General features: G+C 46.3%; 1 protein-coding gene and 1 long non-coding RNA gene across 4 annotated transcripts in view; one reads left to right on the top strand and one right to left on the bottom strand.

The window, feature by feature from the left end:
• Positions 1-286: 286 nt before the first annotated feature.
• Positions 287-18704, bottom strand: LOC308191737. The gene is made up of 2 exons (XR_013948243.1): positions 17920-18704; positions 287-1857 (listed from the first exon to the last, which is right to left on the bottom strand). It is a non-coding gene; the product is annotated as an uncharacterized lncRNA (long non-coding RNA).
• HTR1E (5-hydroxytryptamine receptor 1E) overlaps positions 17160-20240 on the top strand; it is a 32948-nt gene continuing 29867 nt past the window's right edge. For 2 of the 3 annotated variants that reach the window (XM_080584485.1, XM_080584483.1), the window contains exon 1: positions 17175-17458. The gene's annotated coding sequence lies outside the window, so the exon portion shown is untranslated. Of the gene's footprint in view, positions 17459-20240 lie in introns of all 3 variants that reach the window. The other variant, XM_080584484.1, reaches the window with a different exon arrangement.

Here is a 20240-nt window from a genome sequence, read left to right as displayed (position 1 = left end):
TTCCCGTGAGTGACTGCGAGCCTTCATCTCCCACTGATTTCAATGGGCATGTTGTGAAAATGCAGCAACACATCCCTAATAAGGCTGGGAACAGGAGGAGGTATTTATCCCTGCACTTTCTAACAAACTCAGAACTCTATCTTCAAAAAAAACATCATGTCAGGGGAAAAGAAAATAGTTTTCCTAGCAGCGTTGTTGGTTAAAGTATTTCAGCAAAAGGAGCAGCTGTAACAGTCAGATGGAGACTTTTGAAAAAGTGATAGAAACAAACTTAATTAAAGTCAGATTAAAAACTGCATGAAATATCTTTATTTTTTCAAGACTTTGGAGTAAGTACTGTTTACCAGGATAAGTTTACTTTCAGAAAGAAAAAGGATATTAGTAGCATGGCTAAAATAAAGTTGTTTAATAGAATATACACTGCTTAGCAAATAGAGAATAAGCTACAGGAAAAATTCATCACACTCAGGAAAACATTCAGATAGAACACAATATTTTTCCTATGGCAACATAGCATATACAGAAAGTCTTCAGAAGCTGACCGAAGGGTAACTTCATTTAAGAGTTTACTAAATGCAGGGGTAGAGCAAGTGGAACATGATGTTTCTTGGGAAATAAATCATATTATGGGAAAGGAAAAAAAAATCTCTTTATTACTTCTATTGCTCTGGACATAGATTTACTCTGCTTTTCTGCTCTTCTGAGTGTTATGAGAAAGGGGCTTGTTGCAGTGAGTCTGTGTTCCTTTGCAAGTACCACTTGTGAAGAACAAGCCAGATAGAGATCAGGCTAAACCCTCCAGCCAGGCCACGAAGAACACTGGAGTGTCTGGTCTGTGGAGCCCATAAGACTGGCTGAGTGCTGTCAAGAACAGATGCAAACAGAGCAGGAGAGGGGTGAGCAGTATGGCAACACCGAGCTCCAGTCTGCAGCTCGGAGATTTTCTGACACTGAACCTTTATGTTGGTGTGTGTAATGAGGTAAAACGACATATGCAAAGATTTGAATGAGTACTTCCCCAAAGAATGGCCCTGATGAATCTAGAGACACAGTTAAATATTATTTCAAATTTAAAAAAAACTAAGGTGTTAACACTGTTCTGTACTAAGCTGGCAACTCCTTTCCTTCTGACATCTATATAATTGCTATCTTTGCTGCATATACTGTGGAGCTGTCATTCTAGTGATGTCTTGTGGCCCCAGAAGGAATCAGGATCCCGGCCTTTTTACAAACACAATTAGAAGATAACACTTTCCACCTATCAATCCACACATCATCTCTTTCACTGAAATCATAGACCATATAGCATGAAATAAAGCAAGTACCAGGATCAGTTGTGAAGGGAAGCTGCCCAATTTGCTGAGAGATGATCTGCTAGAAGTCCTTGTTTTATAGCAGAATCAACAAAGCATCTTTCTTTGAACATCAGTCAAGACTTTTCAGTGCAGATGAATAAAGCTGACTGTGAGTTGAAAACAACAACCTGCTGTCAGTGGGGGAGGTTGAACCTTGGCCAGTTCGTACTGAACCTTTGAAGGTCTGATCCCAGTTTTCCTCAATCTGCCTTGTTTTACTCCGAAGATACTGCAACTCCCACCAAGGCCCAGCCTGGAGCACCACCCGTGAGATGTTATCATCCCCCTTGGTCACAGGGACATTGGGCATTAGGAGGCAAACTGGGACATGCCTCATCAGAGAAAGATGCCCAGAAGAGATCCTCGGAACTGGGCTGGCCCCACGCCAAGGTGCTGCTTGGCCACCCAGCACCATGCAGGATGGTCTCTATGTGGGTGATGGCAGGTATCACCATGGCTGTTTGCAGTGCTGGGATGATGGAGTATTGCAATGCCAGTGAGCCTGCGGAGATCAGAAATAGTATCAGAAATAGCTTGTATCAGAAACAGTGTGGCCAGCAGGACTGGGGAAGTGAGTGTCCCTCTGTACTCAGTATTGGTGAGACAGCACCTTGATTATGGTGCTCAGTTCTGGGCCCCTCACCACAAAAAGGATATTGAGTTGCTCAAGCATGTCCAGAGAAGAGCAACAGATCTGGTGAAGGGACTAGAAAACAGAAGTTATGAGGAAAGAACTCATGATGTATTGTCATATATATCTTATATACATATTCTTTCTCATGGAGAAAGAATTGTAGTGCACAATGGCACTGGTTTCCTCTTGGAGCACCTGGAAACACGGGCTGCTGCATGTCCCAGCTCACAAGGGATGCTCTCTCTGCTTTGCTTTCTATCAGTATTAGCAGCAGAAGAGGGATGTTATTTTCCGGCATGTGAGTTCTACAAAAACACCACTGATCAGAATATTAAACCTAGCAAGAAGAGGGAGGGCTATGAAGTCTGACATTATTCAACTATTCTGAGGGACTTATCTAGAAACAAAACACTGAGTGAAAATGGGAACTTGTATCCCCCAACAAATCCCAGTGTTTTAATCTCCAGGTATTACATCGAGTCAGAGCTGAACAAGATAAAGGTCAAGATTTTTGCAAAAGAAATTTCAGAAATGTGACTACGGACAGTTATGGGGAGCTCCCTCATCTACCGTGGCAATCCGTGCCCAATGTCCAGCCTATGGATGAAGAGGCACTGCCAAAGGGTGAACCCTCTGACCCTGAGGCAGGCGTCCCAGACAGCTGAAATACCCCCTTGTGGGGTCCATGCCTTCCCTCCACTGACAGAAAAGGGCACAGGGTTGGCTGCCATAAACCCAGCAGTGACAGCAGTCAAGGAAAGCCTTGTCCACAGGTTTTCTGTAGTTCTCCCATCTGATTTTTCCTCCATTTCCTTTCAGCTGGCCTCCTATTCAAAGATAACCACGCAGTGCAGAGCAGTTCTCTCTCTTGCTCTTCTTTTATTTCTGGGAGAGGACAGGTCATTTCCATGCCGTGATGACAAAAAAAAATTGTTCCACCTAATCACAGTTCTGGAAGCACCTCGTTGCTTTCCTTAATTAGGTACACTCAGGATGTCTTGCCATTGTAGCTAAACCCCTGCAAAACACGAACTGCCCAGTCCAGCTGGTGGATACTCGTAACTACCTAACATTTATTCAGCCCAACTCCCTAGGTGAAACCAACTTTGCAGTTAGAGCAGCTCTCCACCAGCTTGCTTATTGCAAAATAGCTCATCTAAGTGCTGATAGAAGAAGTCTTTGATTACCAGTGTATTCATGGGGATTTAAATTCCAATTGAAGTAATTAATTCCTTGTCCACTACAGACAAAATGCAGTGCTACGAGAGATTGGCAGGGCATGGAAGAATATTTTCATTAAAAACTGAATATACCCATTAACCAATTTTAATTAGAGTGGCGTCATTTGCATTGCTACAGTTAAAGGCCTATTGGTATTTCTGGTATAAATAGGCTTTTATCATAACTTCTCAGTATGTATTTGCACTGAGATAGAACATGACAGGATGTATTAGGTTGTTTTTAAAATGTGTTTTTAAATGTTAATTTAATACATTTTCAGTGTAAGCACAAATTTGAGCCCAGCTCTGAGAGGAATTAAGTGTCCCTACTGTAGAGTAGTGTTGTATTAGAAAATCCTTTTAGCGTTAACCAAATGAGTTTCCTGCCCTGAAAAACATTTTCTGAGTTTTCAGATTTTTTTTTCTTTTTATCCTTACCCTTGGTATCAGGATGAGGCCAAGACCCTGCCAAAGTTATTAACATCAACAAATACCAGGAGAAAAATAAGCCTCGCCTTAAAGCAGCTAGTGAATGCCAGCATTTGAGGCCCAGCTTTTGGCAGATTCAGGCAAAAAAAGCAACAACCCTTACTTGTGATCTTTTGCTCACTCAGTTCACAGCTCACTAAGCTGTTTCGGGCTCACTTCACTGCTTCTTGTGCTGGCGCATCCTGATATTACCCTTGATGTCCTCCCTCAAGATCCTCCTCACCTAGGGTCTCAGCTCTAGCTCTATACAGAAATTTCACCTGTGCACTGAGTTTCCCCAGCACCTCAGCATTTACAGCCAGCCAGAGCCCCACGCTCCCCTGTGCACACCTTGGGAAGTTTATGTATGCACAGCTCTCTGCAAGTGACCTTCCAAAGAGATAAGAAATCCTATGGAGCTGTCATTTCTGCTCCTTTTCTTCCGCACAAACCCACTACCCCGTTATCTATTCAATTTGTACGAGCAGTAAAGAGAGGCCATAATTATTCATGAGCCCTGTTATGCCAGATCCTGCGAGAGAGTGTCCCAGCTCTCAGCGTGCTTGTGAGCAGAGGCTGTAAAGCTTCGCTTACGACTTAAATGCCTCGGTTTTGCTCACGCATGCTGATGAGTATCCCTGTCCCCACTGCACTGAAATACCAGCTGTAAAGGAGCAGTCAGCTCCAGGTGGAGAGCAGAAAACTGGCCTCCTTGCAGCACAGGGGTTTGTTGTGCCATGTCCCTGCCTAGGTTTGTGCAGAAAGAGAGCTCACAGTCACAGCCCCAGCACGAAACCACCCCTGAGCTGAGGGGGTGAAGTCCGAGCAGGGCAGCAGAGAGAGGCTGAGGAAAGACAAACTGGTCAGGAAAATTGTCTTTCTTCCCTTCACACATCTCCTTGGCAAACATGGTCACCCAGCGCGTCATTTAAAGGATGTCTTGTTTGGGACTTTTCAAACATATTTATTAGACAAAAAAATAAAAATTAAAAAAAAAAATGCCATAGCATTGCATCACTCCCAGCAACATCGGTGCCTTTTAAAAAAAGAAATAGCAAATGCCTCTATTTACTAAGTGATAAACATGCAAATTGAATTTCGGGGGTTCTTCTCAGGCTTGCTAGAAGTTGTGAGATATTTTTCTCACTCCAGATCTAACTGTAACACACTGCTAATGCAAAGCAACTGTCTGCTACCCATGCTGATTGTCAGATGCACACCAAGCCTTCATTATCCCCACCGTGCTACACTCACAAATCCCAGTGCTAAGAACTGGGAGACAGGAGGGACATATCTTGGATTCCAATGAGCTACAAAGCACGGATCAGTTGAGGAACGGCCTGAGAGATCACTGTGGGACAACTTCTCTTCCATTACCAGCTTCTACATGTAAGTTATCTTTGGCTGACGCTGCCCCCAGCTTTGTCAGCACGGACACTGCTCAGGTGGTGTGCTCCTGCGGTGGCAGCTGAGGCAGCACGATTTTAGGGATGCACCACTAGCTGGCAAGGGTGGCAACCACCGAGCACATACCCCGAGGGCACCCCGAGGGCACAGCACCACGAGGAATGGCTGCATAGCACGATACACAAGTAATGGCTTTGTCACACCTCTGGCTCCATTCCTGCTGGTAAATGAAGGGTCTGATTTGACACCAGCAATCGGCTGAGTGAACGGGAGCAAAATGGTGCTGGTATTTGGGTTTTCCTGCTGGAGTAGCCAAAACCCCATGGCTTGTCATATTCATGTCATATATCAACCACAAAGGTCACCTTCTAGCCAAGTTCCTGATCTCAAGAAGCTCATCTTAAACTTGGCAGAGGAAAGCTTGGTTGGCAGCATGGAGCTGAAAGGGCTGTACTGGCATTTCACAGCAATTTGTGAGTAACATGAAGAGTGAAATGCAAAAAAAAATCACATTATTAAGTGGATTCACCTTCTGAACAAAAGGGGATGACAGAGTCGGAGATGGTCACAAAGGTACAGAACATGGATATCTCATTCAAGTCCAGTAAAAGTTGCAGAAAAGAACAAACTGTAGTTGAGCATGGAAGTTGCAGCTGCACACACCTGAAAGCTATGTGGAGTCTGCTGAAAACATACATGAGAAATGCAGAGTGGATGACAGAGTGGCATGAAGTAAACAAAACCAGCTTGCATGAGAGACAAACCCTCCCCATCCCTCCCGACTTGTGCCCCATATATTTTACTCGAGGGGCGAGATCCCCCTGCACGTTAATAGGGAAGATATCCTCTCTGCTTTAACTGAGATTGCTAAATGATCAGCAACACCTTTGTAGTATCTCGTTAAAGCAAAGGCAAGTGATGATCCTGCTTAAATACGAATGAATAAATAAATAAGTGGCGAGGTAGGCACAAAAAATAAATATTAACCTCTGAGAATCTGTTTGTTTTGTTTATTTGTTTTCTGATTACCATTTAGGCAACTGTAAAATACTAATTGGTGCAGCCTTTAAAGCAAACTCTCCTGCTAGGAACCTATGAATGCTACTAAGGTTGCTTATGCATCTATCTCTTTGTCTGTATAGGTACATCAGTCTTTGCAAAGGAGGTTGTGTCATTGACTGTGCCATGTGAAAGAGCTGGCTGTGGGTGAATTTAGGAGGTATTTAAAAAGGAAAAAAGAAAAAAAAAATCCTCAGGGAACATAACGAGCAAGCTCCAGTTTAGCTCACAGTGGACTTCTATGGCTATTTGCTAAATACGTGGTAATGCCTTGCGTGTGCATCTTAAGCCCACTTGCTAAGCATCTTAACTGCTTACCAGTACCCCTGCAAAGGCATGAAGAAGAAAAAACAAACTGATTTGCTTGAACTTTTGTCTTTGATTTTCTTTTGTTTCTATGTGAGATGGTTTGTGCCATACCAACAAAGCTGAAATGGATGGAGTGAAAATACATAATTTTTAACCACTTTCCCACATAAAAGCTCAAGAGATCCAGAACTTGGCTGGTAACACTAAAGAAAACTACTCACATTAACTCTGCAATTTCTTTACTCGCCAGCTGAGCTTCTGTTCATGGATGGAAACAACATATTTTGGGGAGTAATAAAAAATAAATAAAAATAAAAACCACATCCAGGTAGGAAGATGAAGCCTGAAGTGCGTGTATATAATCATAAATCATTGTGTTGGCACTACTCCTATTGTTTGCTAGCCGTGATGGGCACGTAGCTACGGGCCTCCTTCAGAGACCTCTCCTTGGCCTGCAATTGTCATCCTGAGAGCATCCCTCTCCCCCCGCTCTTTGTTCTCCCACTAGCAGCAGATCCTTTCAGAGCCTGCAGAAGGAGGCATCCGTGGGTGGATCTGAAGGCTGAGCGCATCCGCATCGGAGTGGCCCAAGATGGCCGTGAAGGCACGCTCACTTCTCCCTCTGTTCTGCAACACTACTCCTTAAAATGTTCTGTTACTCATACACAAGGATTTACCACATTTTAATGTGTGCCTTCAGGATGTGCCACAGCAGCTGACATCTTTGCCTATGTTGTGAGAAACCATTTTCTCACCGTTCGTCCCCAAAGGAGGGCTGAGCTGACTCCCTAGGCCATTCCCGCCCAGTGGAGCAGGGAGAGAAGGTAAACCTGGGTATGAAATGCCTCCATCAGCAAAAGCGAAGATGAGGAGAGACTCATCCTGGGTGAAGCTGTGCTCACACAGCATGAATGCAGGCACTGCAGGGACTCAAAGCCAAAGTCTGTGCCTCCATCCTAGTGAGGCAGCCAGGCCCACATGGAAAGTCCATCCCCAGGGCCTTTACCCTTCCCACTTAGGCATCATCAAATCAAAGTGAGTAACAGGCTAAAAAATCCTCCCAAAGTAGCAGGTGATATTAAATGAGACAAAGACTGTGAATTTGGGTTAGCCATCATGCAAAGCTAACTGGAAGTGCTGTTTCTATAGCCAAAATCTGAACAATGTGCATGTAACTTTTATTTATTTATTATTTTTTAAGTTAAAAATGCTGCTGTAAGTTAAAAGGAAGTAACTGGTTGCTGTGCTTTGCGCAGTGCTGTTAGCAGCATCATTAAATGTCCCCTGAAACCTCACTATGGGAAAGTGGATTTAGCCAAGGCCCATTCTGAGCCCAAACTGCTGTACAAAATTGTTTGCTTTATTCGTACAATGGTGCTTAAAATGTTCGGACCTCCGTGCTTCAAAGCAGGCATCCCTCTATTTACATTCCTAAATTAGAGTACATTTTTATTCATGACTTGCTTACCTGCAGCAGACAGATTGCGGTGTTCATATGACCCATCCCATCCTGTCTCGAGGGAGTTTGCTGTAATTAAATATTCCCCATTTCCAGCAGCACACAAAACCCTCTGTAATGTAATCCTGGCCAGAGGTTTTGGCACTTCGACTCAGCTATCTCAGCTGGCATCTAACCATCAGACAGACAGGAGCAGGAGGGGGGGCTTAAAAAATCCTCCTAAATATTTATACAAATTTAAGCAATTGCTCTTCTTGTTTGTTTGTTTGTTTTACAAAAACTAAACATTGGAGTCAGTTGGGGGGTTAGCACAGGGTCGAGTTATATGATTATGCTGAGGGATTATATCACTCTGCAAACAAAGGAGAATATAAAGTAGTGAAAGTATCTAAAACATATTTCAGAGATAAGGGGAGATTATTCCTCTTGCAAATTTGCCCTGTTAGAGTCAATCACCATTGCGCACTTGGTGCCCATTGCAGAGATTTTCCCACTTAGGCCCCTGAGTAGGTAGAGATGTTTTTGCAGTTCACTGCAGAAGCAGGCATCTTTGAGGTATGATCACCTGAGATAAGAAGCGGTGGCCTCCTCCATCTCCCCTGCTTCCTGGGGCTCCCCCCTCTCCTGTGGGCCCCAGGGAGATCTCCTGAGCTGTGGTGGTGCTCACTGGGACGCGTTTCTGCCCTGCCAGCTCCTGCACACCTCAGCTCACGCTCTCCCTTCTGGACTGAGATGTCAACGTCTGCTGCTGCAGCTGGGCTGTGGCCAAGGCTTTTCCCTCTTCTAATGCTCATGCTGTTTTCAGGCTGGTGTTTGGACCACGGCAGATAAATACATTAAAAGCTGACAGCCCTGAGCTGCTCCTGCTTCTGCAGAGCACTTCCGACACATTCTGCTGCTCAAGTTTTAAGTATTGCCACACTGCGTTTGGCCACTGGCATTGAAATCACTCTTACTATCTCCTGATGCTGACTTTGTGTTTTAGGACACAGGTCTCAGGACCATTTTAGGCCATTTGTGGTTGCACCTGAGACGGAGTTAGGACCTTCTGGTGACGTGTAAAAGCCAGAGACTGATGGGAAACTCATGTGGTCCATGAACGCAGGACCCTGGCTGCTGAGGACATCTGACAGTGCTCGCCACAAATATGTAACAGCATCTGAAGCTGGGACCAGGGTCCTGGGTTCCTCCACCCCCAGGTCCCCTAGCTGGCCAGGGAAAGCACCCAGACACAGAGGCAGGTTTGACTCACATGCTCTGGTCTGAGCAACAAGTGGGCTTATTGCCCTGATTTCAGCTGTGGGCACGTGATGAGTACCCCTTTGTCCTTGTTATCACCTCTCCCATTTCTTGTCCCTCCTTTTCACCAGTCTTGAACCTCCATTCATCTCCTCCCAGGTGGGCAACCCTGCCTGAATTACCTCCTGCCCCTTGGTCCCAGTTTGGCAGCATCCATACCCAAATCTGGTGTATCTGATCCAGGACAGCAGGCAAGTTCAGCTCTGTATTCTGTTACTAATATGGTGATCAAGGTGCTGTGGATTTCGCAAGGTTGTGCTCCCAGCAGCGTTCACATCAGAAGCAACTTTGGTCTCTGACACAAAAATTAGCACACAGGGCAGTCCTTTCTCTCCTTGGTCGGGAAAGTGCTACTGCTAATGAGCTACTGGGTGCCCCATGGAGGTAATCATAGGAGAAGAGGTTTATTCTTCCTCCTTTGCAGCTGCGCACCCCTGAAACAGAAGGTATGGAACTATAAATATTGTGTAATTGAATCTTACTTGATGTACTGTATCCTGCCGGTGGCACTGCCTTTTCTCCCGGCCACATATCTTTCAGCACTTGCTGCCGTGATTCCACATTAATACCCCGCCTGCTGCTGGAATGTGCTCTCGCATCAGCAGGTCCTTCCAGCAATAACACTATTAAAAATAATGAAATGTCAGGTTGCGCTACTGTGCATCTAGATCCATTATGGAAAAGTGCTTCAGGACCATAGCAGCCTGAGCCAGTTCTCCATTGAGCTTTTGGAGGCGTAAAGGTGCAGACAAAGACATTTATGTTTTTAAAAAGCACCTCAGTTCCTTCCACGGCTCACCTCTGTCTGAGCAGTGCTTTTCCAGAAGGATGTGTGGGGCAACCTTTTAGTGAAAGAGGCACTGAACAAATCCTGTTTTAGTGATGGCCCTCATGTCAGCAGACTGAACCTTTGTTATTTTTATCCATCAGAAGTGTGTGAATTTAAACAAAAATAAAGGAAGTTGGAGACTCTAGAAGGAACGGACCAGCACGGGATTTCAGAAGATTGGGGTAAGCAGATCTAATAATGTAGGAAAGAAAAAAACTAGTGGACACTACACAGTACATTTCAAGTACTGTTAGCTGCATTGTCAGAGAGATTGCAAATGTTCTGTCATTACAAATTGCCACTAGAAATAGAGGCAGGTCTTGGGGAAAAAGAACAAAATGATGCATAAGATAAGGAAAATGTGGAGAGCTGGGTAGTACATACCGGTACCTGGAACTTCTCAAGCAACAAATGTGTTTGGATTATATCCAGATGGTTTAGCTTGATTGCACAGAGAAGTTTATTTCCATTTATATTATTCCTCTCTCTGGGAATTCTCCACCTGCCTCCTCTATAAAATAACAGACCAAATGAGATGAGCCTAAAGGAATACAGACTAGAAGAAAATACTGCTTGGTAGTGATGGGGTGTGCAATAGCTGCAGGATGCCATGCATAAATGTCCTGCCCATGTCATTAGATTTTAGCCTGGGCTGGTGTGATGAAGAAGGCATGTCTGCTTCTCCTTCTGTGATCCCATAGCACCACAGCACCTCTTCTCATGAGGATGCCTGGGTTTTACCATTCATCCGTGTGTTGTGTTGAACAATCCCACAAGCACATAAATTGTAATTGTAAATTACACACTCTGTTTTCTCTAGGAATAGAGGGAGTAAGACCAAGGGACCAAATGAGGGCCCTGAGAAGGAGACAAAGCTGTCATCTTGTCAGCGATTCGACTGAGCAGCCACCCTCAGCAGCTGGGATGCACCCGACAGCCCCTGCAGGGAATTGGGTGACCACCAGCAACAAGTGCTGTACAAAACAAACTTGCCACGCACGCTCGAGAAAGACATGACCCATAAAAACCACCGTTCCTAACAGCAGCATATCCAAAATAGGCTCTGCCATGTCAAATAGTTTACAGAGAGAGGGTGTCAGCTTCACTGGCTGGGGCAGTGCCGTCAAATGGGACAGCAGTGGCTTCTTGTGTGACCCAGCGGTGGTGAAGTTACCTATCTGGCTAGCCAGAGCTGTAAGGGTGTGAAGGATTTATTCACTTAATTGCTTGCAGCTGTTGTCCTAAAACACATTCTCTAAAACTCCACGTACCTCCTTGGCCCATAAACTTTCCTGCATGTTTAGATCCTAACGCATCTTTGATCGGTAGTAATAAAATCCTGTTATTTAGTGAACCTGTCACTGGGCATTGACACCTTTAGTGTGTTCCAGGTAGATAATGGAAAATGCTATTAAGTATTTGCTAAAGGAAGGGTAGGAATAGAAGAGAGCATGTCTGACCAGAGATGCTCTGCACAAGGGTGTGATGCAGCACACGTTGGGAAAGTTTTCTCATCAACTTCAGCAAGCTTTGAGTGCAATGAAAATCATGCTATAAAAGTGTCTGAAAAGACTTAAAACAAATCAAGTCGAGGTGACTGAATAGAATGTCAGACCGAAACAAAATTGTGGCCACTGAGTATCATCTTCTTTTCATCTTCTCGTAAACTCATGCTGAGATACATCCCTATTAAGGGATCACACTGTCCCCACCTCCATTTATCTCCCAGTTCAACATCACTGTTTAACCATTCGGCGTTGGCGATGGGAGAGTTCTCAAAACGCATCCTGAGTCAGTGATGTATCCCTGTTACAGCCAGGCTAAGAAACGTACAACATGCCCAAATAGCATCTGAAGTAACTATTTAATCCATGATAACAGAGCACGCTGCAGTGTGAAATTTGCAGTCATCACAGGCGTGCCCTCAGTAGCTGGGATAGATACGAAAGATAAGCTGCAGGGTGTTGCCAAAAGATACAAAAGATAAGCTGCAGGGTGTTGCCAAAATGAGTCAAAGTTTTGGGGCAGTTTTTTGAAAGAAAGAAAAAAAATCAATTACATAAAGCTTTTATCCTGGAAGATTTTATAAGCTATAGCTATTGCCTGCAATCAGCTTTATACATGCCTTGTTTTGTGTGTTCAGTGTGAAAAAGATGTGTTTTTTCCACATTTTTTTCTTTTCTACATAACTTCTGTGCATTCAAATTTTGAATTATAGCTGACTACAACCATTTGCTCAGTGTCTTCGCATTTCATTTTATTTTTTAATCAGGCTGATAAAATACAGACTTTCAAGGCTTCAAGATGCTGTTTGGAGTATTCCATATCTTGTAGTATGAAAGCCACCTAGAAGAATTTCTTTGTAGTGGTTCGTCAGAATACCAGTAATTTTCAGAAAAATAATAGATAAAAAGAAATTATTCCACCATTGTACAATATGACTAAATATCATACTTAGGTACACGCCTACTTTAACAGAGTTCTGAGTTTGCTCAGATACAGTGACCGCTATGCTGGAATTTTCCATACATATAAAGCCATTGAAGAAATTTGGTATGAAATTTGAACAAATTTATAACAAGCCTGGAGTTTATTGACTGTTTTCAGTTTAAGAGAAAAAAATATTCCAGAAATGGGCAGTCATCATAAAACAAGCGTTTATAAGAGAGATCCTGCCCCATTTAAATTATTGCCATAAAAATGTGGGCTAAATTTAAGCTTTCCTTTTCATCCTCAGGTTATCTGTAGCAAAATAAAAATACAATTTTATAACTAAAGTAATTCACAGATGTGTGGTCGGGCACTGGGACAGGCTCCCCAGGGCAGTGGTCACGGCACCGAGCCTGCCGGAGTTCAAGAAGCATTTGGACAATGCTCTCAGACACATGGCCTGGTTTTTTGATGGTCCTTCAGGGAACCAGGAGTTGGACTCGATGGTCCTTGTGGGTCCCTTCCAACTCGGGATATTCTGTGATTCTGGGATTCTATGAATTAATTTTAGATGCCAGTTAAATAAGAAATATTTAGTCCTCCGGCAGGAGCACTCTGTGTTGTGTGCTTGATCACATTTTAATCAACATAAGGGGCTTTTATCAATTTCAGAAATGTGTCCGCAAAAACTTCTTCTGTGATAACAACACTCATGCTATTGAAAATCCAAATTTCAAGTGCATTCTTGTGGAGTTTAGAAGACCCTTAACTACAAGTATATATTTTTCACATCTTTTTCCAAATCCAAGTGCCAGGAAAATATGTATAGTGGTCCATCAACTTCCCATCTCTTCTAGAAAGCCCTCCACGCTCCCAGCGTGGAGGTGTGAATCCCAAAGGTGTGATTCAGAGGAGCTGGAGCTTGTGTACAGCAGACTGCAATGCAACCAGGTTGGCTGCAACCAAGTCAAAAGCCTGTGACAAGTCAGCCTTGGTGAAGCATCGGCTGGGATATATCATACTAAGACGTTGCGAAAGCATTAACCAAAGCAGATCCCCTACCAGCCATGAGCAGTAAATGAACTGCCTGTACAGGCATGAGCTGCTGAGGCTGGGAGGAGGCTACAAGATAGACGAGCCTGCAAAGCAGCAGAGCGACAGCGATGGAGTAAGGGTGACATTTGCTGAGTATTTACCAGTGCCGCTGATGGAGATGGAAAGAAAGCACCCAGAGCAGGGCACACGTGTAAGCTGATGCATAATTATTTTGACCACTGTGCAAATGAACAAGTCACAGAGAGGCTTTGCCCCAGCCCAGCAGAGCCAGAAGGCTGTGCTGGTGCCATGTCACCGTCATTTTGTTCAAAGGAAGATGACACTGATGGCACCAAGGCACCAGAGGGTGCAGCACCAATGCGGGGACAAGTGAGGACCCCAAAGCCACAGCACGGTAGTGACCCATTGCTGCCTTCTTCTTGCTGAGGAATAAGAGCCTGCCAAGCTTTGAATTTCAGCAGCTTTTATTAGGACAGTATTTTTGAAAAGGGCAGCTATGCCTCTCTCTGCAAAAGTATCATCTGTTTATTCTTCAGAGCCCTAGCACTACATCTGACCAGGGACCACCCATGGCAAACATCGGCCTGGCAGCAATTCTGAGAAGCTCAAACATAAAAATACACAGCATTTATACGGGCATTTTTGGTATCTTCTATCAGCTCTTAACTGCAGAGTTTAATCCAAATTAAATGAGGATGCTGTTGTGTTGGTTTTTTTTTTTTTAAATTTGCTTTTGAAGAGTAATTGCAGGGCAATTACTGGGCACAAATAGATCACTTTTTCATAGAAGACAAAAAAGGATTATGTCCTTAGGAGGATGGACTGTGTGCTGAGCTGGGGAAAGAGGTAACTTTGAGAGAAGGACTCCAGTAAGCCCAGTGGTCACCTCCTACCGCACCTCATCATTTGCCTGTAGCCAGCACAAGGTGCTTCAGAGAGCTGCAAGAGCCCTGAAAGTGAGTTTTTGGATCCCTCTTCTGCTGAAGAACTTGCTTTAGTGTAGGCAAAAGTCTACCTGGGATCACCTGTTTGTGAGTGATGTAGAGACGTGGTGTAGAGATGGGTGGCTGGGTGGGAGCAGCCCGGAGAGAAATGGCACCTCTGGAACCTGCTTCTACAACATTTCTTTGCCCCTTTCTAAACAAAATCAATCTGACTGATCAGCAGTGCTTTTCTTTGCTAGAAAGCGGCAAAGCAGCTCAGATTTGCCCCTAGCTAGGATTTGATAGGGTATGCAGAAAAGAGGTTCTCAATCACGGCTAGGTCATGACCAGGAGAATTACTCAAAAGGGGTGAGATTCATTTCACCTCAACTGTACGCATCCGAACGTTAATCACCTCCATCTAAGCCAGTCACCCTGGGCTCGCTTCAGACTCGCTGGAGAGAAATGGGCACCTCCAAAAGGCAGCTCATTTCATCTCCACGTAGATGTCCAAGATGGATGAGATGAGTTGCCTTCTGGAGGTGTCTATTTCTCTCCATTAACTATACGGAGAGCCTTAGGTGACAAGTTTGCATGCAGATGATTAACTTACAACGTCAAAAGCTCAAGGCAGACAAATCCCACATGCAGGGCATTAGCATTTGAGCACTCAGCCCTGCAGACTGAAGGGAGGGGATTATGGAGCATGCTGCCAACAGGCACTCCAGTGGCTCCTTCCAGCTCTGCGGAGACATACCTGGTGACATTTCCAATGATCTCCTAGGAAAGAAGCAGCAACCTGCCTGCAAAGAAAGGACTGGGAAAGGGCAATACGTCAAAGAAAGAGTAGGTATGTGTGCAGGTAGCAACCAGCCAGCAATTCCCTGCTGGACTTTTCCTGTCCAAAGTGGCACGATTTGATATGACCAGTTACATCTGAATGGTCCTGAAGTGAAGTAAGGGAGACTGTGACAAACCCCAAAAAAGATTTCATCTTACTGCCTCTCCTCCTGTATCTGCAGCTTTGCTGTGATGGAAGTGCGGCTGTCTGAGCAAGCGCATGCAAGTAAAAGCTCATCAGAAACGCAGCTCCCTTTTCATGGCGATGCGTACGTGACTATCCAAAAGGAAGCAACTCAGTGTGCTCTCTGTCATGCGCTTACAGGTACGCCCAGACCAGGTCTGAGGAGCACTGCAAGAGATGGTCTGGTTGTGGTGACACCTCCCCGTCCTGCATGCCTCTGGGGGCATGCAGAGCCCTTTTATTGCCGTTCAGAGCTGGGAAGCTGAGGCAAACAGAGCTTACAGGACTCAAACTGGGCCACGCATGCCGAAAAGCAGAACCCACCTCTCCCAAGCACCAGCCTGGTGCCATAATTACTGACTAATCCTGCCTCTGTAGCCTGTGACAAGAACAGTTTTTGGCAGTCATTCCAGCTCCCTTCACAGTCACATGAAATTAATTTAATTATTAAAAAAAAAAAAATTAAGAATAATGGGATTTAATTGACTTAATATGAAGCTTTCTGGGCTGTCACTCCACTCAGCTTCGGATCAACTTGTACTCATTCAGCTGTGAGTGACTGATGTTTGTGCCTTTCATTAAGGGACCATTGTCTTCCTTTAAATCCTTCCTTCCATGCTTCGTATTTGCATAACGTTGCTTTTAATTTTCACATCTACATTTGTACTGCCAGGCACCCTGGCCGGAGGGCTCTCCTCGTGAACATGATGGACGCAGCCACCTCCTGCTGCTGGAGGTTTGTCCTACCTGTGGCTGTGGTGTGGTCAGGGGGACGGGTGGGATATGGGGTCCCTGCCTGGGCCATGGACCAGAACGGAGCTGTGCCCTAACTTGTTTTATTCAGTCGTGCACGTGTCAGAATAAATACTACAGCTAACAGGTTTTGTTTGTCTTACCATCATGATGATGGCCCCACTGGGGTTTATGGCCCTGTTATGGCTGGCACTGCATGAACTCACAGCAGCCTTCCCCTAAACATAAGTAGGAGACCTTGGGAACTGTAGAGGAGGTCCTGGGCAGAAATTCTCTCCAGAACTGATGACCATAAAAAATGTCCGAGAATTTCATTCCCCTGTTGTTCAAAATTTGAGGAGGATATGAAAGCCATGATTAAAGAGACCTGGAGATTTTTGCCCCGTGTCATCTTCCACTCCCATTTCAGACCACGGAGCCCTCCAGCAGCCTCGGCCACGTTTCACCAGAAAGCAGCGGAGCAGAAGACCTCCTTCTTCCTGAGGTAAAGCAGGAGAGAGAGACGGGAGCAGAGGCTTTGCGAACGGGGTTTAAATCAGCGCCACTCCACTTTCAAAACATACATATAAATATTTCTAAACCTGTGGGAAATGGCATGACCCCTGGATAGCGACAACTTCCCTAGACAAAGCAGAGGTGCTTTCACCTCCGCTCCCCACTCCTCATTTTCCTGGCACCCCGCTCACCCGCCCTCGCACAGGAAACCGGCAGCCTTTCAGGACGCCCGTCTCAACCTCACCCCAACCCCTCGCTCTGCGGGGAGGGGAACCCTCGCCAAAACCCCGCGGCACCCAAGCCTCTCTCCGCGCCCGGCGGCTGCGGTCAGCGCTCGCCCCGGTGCCCGGCGAGCTCCCCGCGACCCCGGCCCCGGCAGCGGGCGGCGGTGCCCCCTGGCGGGCGCGGAGGGGCTCGGGGGCGGCGCCGTGCCCCCGGCGGTGCGGAGCGGGTGCGGAGCGGGTGCGGAGCCGCCGCAGGCTCCCCGCAGCCCGGCCCCCTCCCCGCGTCCCCCCGCCCCGAAGCGGCCGTGCGCGGCGTGCCGGCCCCCTCCTCCGCCCGCCGATAAATCCCCACTGCCGGGGGGGCCGCGCCGCACTCGCGGCTGCCGGGCTGAGGGCAAGCGGGGGGACATCCCCCCCCCACCCCCCCTCCCCGTTCCCCCAAAATATCCCCCCTCCCCTCCGGGAGAGACCCCCGACCGGGGGGGGGAGCGGAGCTGCTGCCGCCGGAGCGCAGGTGAGTGCCCGGGGGTGTTGGGGTGGGAGGTTGCGGGGTGTCCGGGGGGCACCGCAGGGGAACAGCCCCCTCCTGACAGCGTACTTATTGCCGAGTTTTCCTCCGTGGGCTTGAGACGGTTCCCACTGGGGTCCCGGCATGGGGCAGGTGGCGGTGAGCATCCCGCAGAGCATCCTCGGTACCCAGCGCTGCTGCGGGGCTCTGTTGGGCTGTCCGAGTGTCCCTGCTCGTTGTCTGTGGTGCTGTGGGTCCCTCTCTGAGATGCATCACCCTTTTCTTTCGGTGCATGGAAAGGGCAGCTCCCTGCCCTCGCGTCCGCGGCTGGGGGCTGAGCGTCTGGGAGATGCGCAGGGCATGGGAAGTGTCGGTGATTCCCGGCGCTGAGCAAGGGGCATCGTGCCCCTCGCTTCAGGGCTGGAGCTCCGGGGAAGTGAAATACAGCTGCTGGGCTGTCTGCCTACCTGTTAGTCCCCGTGGCCCCAGATGTGCAGCAGGTGGAGCAGGGATCTTCCCTTGGTCACAGACCGGGCGGAGGGTCCTTGAGTGTATGTGGAGAGAGACTGCATGGGGCAGAGAACAGAGCTCATTTGTTTTAGTGTTTGCCATTAACCTCATGCTCAAAATCCTTGATTCAGGCCCACACCCCCTCTAAATAATCAGCTACTGGAAGCACAGGGCATTTCATCTGCATTTTTATATTTCCTGGTGGTTGGGAATCCTATTTTCAGAAATTTTCAGTTTTAAAAGAACAAAGCTGGAATGGGTACACACTCATACACTCCAAAACCCAGGGCTCCAGGTGAAAGAAAAAACAAAAAGCACTAAATATTGCAACTCTGATGGTATGAGAACTGCACTACTTTCCCTTAGAGAAACACGTACGTATGGCTTCTGGCCAGCAAAGCCCGTGTATAATGCTGGTGAGGGCTGAGGTGCCGTTGGCTTCAGTGGAATTACTCAGTGGCTCAAGGCGAACATGTGCTTTCGTGCTTTCCCGAACCAGGGCTTAAGTCCTGTTTGAAAAACATTCACTCGGATGAATCAAGCTCATTCAGGAGTTCAATGCAGACTGAATCAGGGAAGCATGGACTGAACGGCATCACCAGCCCCCCTGTGCAAGAGCTAGGAAATCACCAGTGCCTTGGGTTTTTCCTGGAAATGCAGACAACAACCTCATAGGAGCCAGCAGCCCTCTGCGATCATGAGCTGGCTGTAGTCTATCTTTGCATTTCAGTCTTCTCTCAAACTTCGGAACCTAGGAGGGCAACTTTTACATGAGCCATCCAACTTTAAAAAAAAAAAAAAAAAAAAAAACCACCCAGAGAATCTCTTATTCGGTAAAATGATGATCTGCAATTATTTTACAATCACCGAATACATAGGTGATTGTCAGGAACCAAAGCACTTTCAAGCATTAAGAAAAGAGAACGTTATATAATTATGATGTCCAAAGAGTTATTCTAAATAGCTTGATTCTTCTGCAAGGAACTCTTTGATTCCTTTAAAAATTAGAGAAAATTGTGCTTAACTGTTCCCTGTTTTTCCCCTCCTGAGGAAGTCCTGCGCATGCTGAAATCACCTGTACCCTCAAGAAGCTTTCTTTTTTTTCTGTTTTTTCAGAAAGTAGATAAACATGCCTGCATTTGTGCTTAAGAGCTCCAAGAAAAGTTCCGAGGCACTTCTGCTTGTACTGCTATTATAACAGCTTTGGGAGCGATCAGGCACAGCAGAGGCAGTGTTGGTTCAGCAGCTCTGAGCTTGAGCCTGGTGCTGTTGAAGCCTTGAAGCTTTGGGTTTTTCTTCTCTAAAAACCACCAGCTTCACCAAGTGGCCACCTAAGGGCAGTGGATATTTGTTTTAAATCTCGTGTTTCCCTGATCCTAGACTTTTGCTGAAACCAGATATCCAGGCATTTCCATGAGGATGTAGAAGGGGAACCTGGCAATTGCAGCTCTTCTGTCTGAGGGGTTTGGATTTAGCATAACCTCCCTGCAAGACTGATATGTTTAAGACATGAGGGTCCCTTCCAGAACAAAAAGGGTGCAGTCTTGTTTATTAAAAATGGAGAACAAGATCTCAAAGCAAACAGTGAGGAAAGCCTTAAATCAGTTCAAAGCTATTTGAAGTCATTGATCAAACACTGGGAAGACACGATGATAAAGAAAAAGGTCACCGGGCCAAACTCATCTCCATGTAATTACATTAAGTCTGTCAAACTAATCCCTGGCCTATCTTGACGGAAAATATTAAGCCGGTTCTTTTTAATCGAGTGACCAGTATATTAAACAGCCTGGCACCTATTGTCCACACACTAAAGTACGTAAATATGCCTGCTTGCGAGCAGCCCTCGTGAATTCAATGGGTTTGGCCTGTGCGAGGCTGACCACCTGCCCGGGGTTTTAGTTGTGCAAGCAGCCAGTAAGTTAGCCCTTCTGAACCTCTTCTCATGGCTGATTTGGTGCTCTTGACAGTCATGGCAGTAAGAAGTGCAGGGTCTCTGGGGGGTGTTGGGGTGGGAAATTTGGCAGAGGCAGGTGAGGTCAGAATTTAAACGCAGCTGAGATGAACTGGAGATGTGATCTGCAGAAGGCCAGGTAGGAAGCACTGCTCTGAGCTGAGAATAATCAACTGCACAGCTATAGGAGGGGAAGCAGCTCACCTGGCAGCCCTCTTGTGATATCTCACAGGGCTGCACAGGAGAGCTTGTAGGATTTGACCCTACAAGGCATGCGAAGGGCTTAGGTCCTGCAGCTCAGCGCTGTCGAAGTCTTGGCAGGAGCAC

The sequence above is a fragment of the Anser brachyrhynchus genome, assembly GCF_964034855.1.
Source record: "Anser brachyrhynchus genome assembly, chromosome: 3".
NCBI lineage: Eukaryota > Metazoa > Chordata > Aves > Anseriformes > Anatidae > Anser > Anser brachyrhynchus.
Note: the sequence above shows the minus strand (reverse complement) of the source record. Positions and strands in the feature narration are given on the sequence as shown.